Here is a 5,765-nt window from a genome sequence, read left to right as displayed (position 1 = left end):
AGATACAGGCACTTTTGGGGTCGGACTGTGGGTGACATTGTTAGAGGTTCAAATGAAATTACATCTCAGAAGAAGCTCCAGGCTGCACATCATACTCTCATTGCTCTAGAACTGAAGGGACACTCATTTTACAGGTGAGGAAACTGAGGATCAGAGTTTAAGTGACCTGCTTCAGGTCATGCATCTGAAGTAGGACCTGAACGCAGGTCTTGGCTCCAAGTCAAGGCCCTGTCCATTATACTATACTGAGGCTAAGTATGGCCCTGGTTTCCATTGAAAGGCCCTTCCATTACACTTGATCCTTTTGAAGTGAGGCTTCAGGAATTCCCTCTGAAAATGTTATGCAGTATCCCCAGGTCCTCCCACACCCTTGCTGCTCTTGTGACTGGAAGACTCATCAGCACAATGGAGAGATTTTGACCAGCTCCTGGAAAAATTATTGCCTGGACAATTAGACAAAGGAGCAGGTAGCCAATTTCTTCCGAGGCCACCCGGACAACATTGGCCACTCATGAGGTTTATGGAGGTTAGAGCCCACCATAAACTCCAGCCAATTGCTTGGTGATGTGTTTTAATAAATGCTGGTAGGTCCCAGTGTATGTGTGTTGGGTGGGAGGGGGGATGTCTCTATGTTGTAAGGTGAATGAAAAAACTTGAAAAAATGTTTAAAAGCTAAATCGAGGGGAGAAAGACACAGAACATAAGGACCATTTAATTGACTTTATTTGTTTTTTTTTCTTTCAAATATAGACATGATTAAAGCAGGCAAAGATGGAGACAAGAATGGACGAGACCATGGGTGGGTGGATCTTTGGTGAGACCACAGGCCTTTTATCACTAGGCCGAGGAAGGGGACATTGAAACAGGAGAGCAAAAAGAGAGGCAGAGGGGGATGGGGGTGTGGGGGAGGTTCCCTTCCGTGGGCCCCTGTTGTCCCCCTCACGCAGAACACTGACTCCTCTGGAAGGACGTCACTAGGGCAGAGGACAGGCTTTCATGAGTGACCTCACAGCTGTATGTCTCATGGGCCTTGTAATCACTTGCAGTGAGGACCAGCGTGCTACTCAGGCTGTATGTATTGTCCTTGCTGTTCTGTTCTGTGAAGCTGGTGAGGACTCCTGAGTTTTTGACCACGTCATCAACCTTCCACTTGACTGCGGCTGTTTTGGGGTAGAAGTTGTTCACAAGGCATACCACTGAGGCTGAGCCTGTTTGTAATTGTTCCTCAGATGGTTGGAAGATGAAGGCAGATGGTTTAGCCGTAGTCCCTGCAGAGAGGAAGGGGAAAAAAAGGGATAAGTTTAATAACAGGAAATGGACTTGCCTGTTATCAATAACATAAGAGTTATCTACAGCCTACATATGCAAGAAGTATCAAGTGTATCTTCTAAAACGATCAGGACTCTGCCAGCTAATCATGGCCGTGAACCTGACATCATTCCTGTTTCTCTCATGATCCCTATGTTTCTGAAGGCCAGAGAATGCTCACTCTGTAAGCTCCTCTGCCCCTCCACACACACGCATGCACACACACACACACACACACACCAAGTTTGGATTTAGCAAAGACATTTCCCTCCCTTCTTTTACTTCCCCTACAGCACCAAACCCTGGTTTCCTGTGAACCAAGCAGAGAGACACAGCTGCCCTTTACGTAGCACAGAAGGCAAGACAGGAAGGATGGCCAGTGGCCCCTCCAAGGGAAGATGGCCCAGGGTCCTTGTTCATTTCCATTCTTCTCTGTTTTCTCCCAGGACTGAACCAGAGTCTGTGGGTTTAGAGTGGAAAGGAACCTCAAAGGCCACTTAGGTCCTCCATGTTCTCATTTTACAGATGAGAACACTAAGGAGAAACATACTTGCTCAAGGTCACAGAAGTAGTAAGAGGCTGAGGCAGGATTTGAACCCAGCTCTCCTGACACCAGATATCCTATTTCCTTCATGTGACATCTGGACGGACTGCAAGTATAAGCCAGGGTGTCACATTCCCTCCTCCTCCCCATCGTGTCCTTAGTTTGGGAGTATCTTTTCTAAATTCAAAAGCCCATCTCCCTCTTGGACCACACCATAGGAGTTTCATGAAGTGAGGTCCTGAACTTGCTTCCCCAAATCAGGGGGAATTTTCAGCCATGCTCGCCACAAGGCTGTGACTTGGGGCCAACGGTTATCTGGCCACCTGTCCTAATAGAAACTAGCCCAAGCAGTCTGACTCTCAGCAGCTGTCAGATGGTGGCATGGAACTCCCCTCCCCTGCCCAGGTTAATTCAAGCTGTTGACAGGGAAGCCCACAGGCCAGCAGGCAGCCTCTCTTATGGCAAGTCCCCCAGCCCTTAGGGTTTTTTTTTCCTTATTTAAAATGGTTCATAAAGAAGCAATCAGGAGAAGATCAGAAAACAAACATAAAGTGTCCGTTTCTGGGAAAGTCCCATAGAGAAGTTTTCAGGGTTTCACAAGCTGCGTTCAGACTGAGAAATAGCTTGAATTATTTTTTCTCAATACTAACTCACTTTTCAGTGTGTTGATTGTTCAAAATTATTGTTCTTTCCAGCCTTTGGTACTCAGATGGCTAGAGAATCATCAATCTGTATATAAACCATTGCAATATCCAGAAACCAGTAAGGCAAGCTTAATTGTAATCAACTTAAAACTATAGGATGTGAGGCTGAAAGGGACCTCAGGGGCTATGGAATCCATCCCCCATGGGGAAACTGAGGCACAAGGCAGTTGCCCAAGACACACAGAGTCACAGTTTGAATACTATTTGACTTCAGAGTCTGTCCTCTTTCCACCATTGGTATTTTCTCCACTAACTTGTGGATTTTCAGTTACAAGCAAAGCTAAATTCAGAGAGGAAAATGACATTTTTAAAGCAACCCCAAAGTGCTTTTCATTTTTAAAACAAATTGCGTATGGTTCTTTTTTACTTTATCGAATAGAGTTTGAAGCACTATGTCCTTGATCAGACTCAGAAACAGAGGAAATAGTGGAGAAGATTGGGAGTCTGGAGGTCATGGTTTTAGACCTGGCTGTGTCACTGTGTGATCTCAAGCAAACCACTGGACCCCTCTGGCCCTCGGTTTGTTTATCTGTAAAATGAGGATGAATGTGGGTTTATACCAGCTAATCTAAAGTCCCTTCCAGTTCTAATCCTGTAGAATCTTTTAATAATCCACTAGGTTTTATATTTTTTTAAAAATCAAACTCCAGAAATGCCTTAGAGGCATAACTTTCTTATTTGGCATTAAACAGGTTAAAAAGAGATACATTTGATATGGGTAAACATCCTCAAAACATTTTCTCAGTTTTTAAATGAATTTTTTAAAAGATGTTTAAAAACCCAAGACTCCTGGGAGAAATAAGAAAGACTCTGTGATGCATCATAGGCTAGAACAGGCAATGAAACATTTCAGAAAATCATCTCCTTTTAAATTTGTCAAAGAAAAATCATCAATATATTCTAGACACTCCAGTGAAATATGGAGATGTGTCTCCAGATGAAAAACCATACGTTATATTTCCTGGTATTAGAATTAGAAATGTTTTCTTTTTAAACTATCATAGTTTTTGTGTATAAAAAGTTTCTATAGCTGAAAGCCCATTACCACTGTCATCATCTCACCAAACTTACTGATTTCGTTATTCTAAATTCTATCACATTCACTAATTTTTTTTAGTGAAGGAATGAAATACAAAATTATTTATTTTCTATGATCAAAGGAAAAATAATTTATGGCAGTTAATACGAATTCAGTCAAAATTAATCAAACAGCTAACTCATTAATTCTTATATGGATGTCACTCCAAGAGCGTGGCACTTTATTTCACTCTTTTACCAAATTTTATAAGTTTTTTATTATTTCTATTAAGAGAAAAGATATCTTTAAACTCTTCTCTTTCATTTCCCTTCTTGCAATTTCCAGGAAGGGAAGATTTAATATTGAGCAAATTTATCCACAAATAAAATAATTCTCTTTTCCATAAGCTTTATGCATTTTGAACCACTTTTGTAAAAATTTTCTATTTTTCCTCCCTAAGTAGCACACATCAGAAACAGATTGTGCTGTGGGTCTTATTAGCGGGCACTAGTCGCTATGTGAAGGCAACGACTACTGTACCATGTCCGCGGTACAGACCCACCACCTTAGACCGCTTAGACCCCGTCAATTGTGCCACGGTTAAGTGCTTTTATTTCTGACTACATACTGCCAGTTTAAAAAAAATTGAAAACATAATATTTTAAACACCTTCTCCTTTTATAAAAGTCTATACATATTTTAAAACAAATCTTAATTATTTTTCTTTCCTTCTTTTAAAAATTTCTTAAATATTAGCTTTCTCTGGACAGATCTTCCCAACCTGGGAATTTTTCAAGTTTAGTCTAGTGAAATACATAGTTTTTTAAAAGGAAAAAAAAGACCAGCTGATCTCCCAATATCCATTTTTTAAAATAATTTTCTTACTTTATGATATCTCATCCCGGGTTTTCTCTAACAGTTTATTATTAACAATTTCATCACAACCCCCATATTTAGCTATTTTACTATACTTGGGTTTAGGTGAATACATTTTTCTAGCTCCCTACTTACAGCTATTATATAATATAGAGCTTTTGCATCTAAACTGCAAATTAATACTCAGTGGGAGAAAGAAAGCAAAGACACAAAGGGAAAAACACATTTTCTATATCACAATAAACGAAGTCAATGATCATATTTAGTTTGATAAAAAATGCACTTACAGTTTTTCTCCACTTTGGTCCTTTTGCTGATAGTAACCAACCATAGTTATCTACAGCTCTCCTCTTCTAGAAAACTTCTTTTCATTGAAGAGTTCAAGTGGACTCCACTGATTAATTTAAAGATTATCTAGCCTTTTTACCCCTAACCCTTGAAATCTACCTTTTGAGGTAAAGAGGAGCCAATTTTCTGTGAGCGTTAAATTTATAACTCTTTTGGCTCTCATCAGGACAAATCATGAGCATACATCTCCAAAGGATGGATAAAGACCATTTAAACACAAAATCTCAGAAAAAAAGATTGAGAAAAATTCACTTACTTTTGATCTCCAGTTTGGTCCCTCCACCGAAAGTTAACCACAGTGATGACTTACTAACTTCCACCTCAACAAAAACCTCCTTCTACCACTAATTCTCTCTGGGCTGCCTATAATTCCAAGAAAACTTTACCATCTATATGTCCAGATCTTGGCAATTCTTTGTGGTGGAGGAGACAAATTGTTTTTCAGTCACTCATTGGAAAGCAGAGGTGACAATTCTTTTCAAAATATGATATACATAGCCTCATGCCTTAAGGACCAAACACAGGATTTATTTAGAAGGCAAGCAACAATGATGATCTTCTCCCCTCAATTGCTACCCCTTCAATAAAGAAATTTTTAGTTGGGGCTAGAGGGGAAAGAAAGCAAAGCAAAATGCTATGCCTAGAGTCAAAATGCATAGAAATACAGTTGATCCCTCTGGGCTAGCTAACTTAGAAAGAGATAAGTTATTTCTCTTCCAATTTGTTTTCTTTTATACTTCTTACTGATCTTACTGAGCAATTCTATTCTACCTCAAACAAAAGGAACACATAAAAACAGCAAAAATAGCATAAAGTTTTTGTGAAGAATTAGGGAAGAAAAAAAGGCACTTACGTTTGATCTCCACCTTGGTCCCTTGGCCGAAAGTGGATCACAGTGTTCTTCCCTCTAAGTGACCCTTTACAAAAACCTTTCCTAAGAGTGGCAGCAAGCCTTAAGTCCCATTTA

General features: G+C 40.0%; 1 long non-coding RNA gene across 1 annotated transcript; it reads right to left on the bottom strand.

The window, feature by feature from the left end:
- Positions 1 to 1,076: 1,076 nt before the first annotated feature.
- On the bottom strand, positions 1,077 to 5,765 carry LOC138171452 (uncharacterized). Its single transcript, XR_011170886.1, has 2 exons — positions 5,652 to 5,765; positions 1,077 to 1,268 (listed from the first exon to the last, which is right to left on the bottom strand). It is a non-coding gene; the product is annotated as an uncharacterized lncRNA (long non-coding RNA).

Source organism: Petaurus breviceps, unplaced genomic scaffold (assembly GCF_028583685.1).
Source record: "Petaurus breviceps papuanus isolate PSGF00001 unplaced genomic scaffold, PetGlider_PUasm1.0 446, whole genome shotgun sequence".
Lineage (NCBI taxonomy): Eukaryota > Metazoa > Chordata > Mammalia > Diprotodontia > Petauridae > Petaurus > Petaurus breviceps.
The sequence above is the reverse complement of the archived record's forward strand: the minus strand, read 5'-3'. Positions and strand labels throughout refer to the sequence as shown.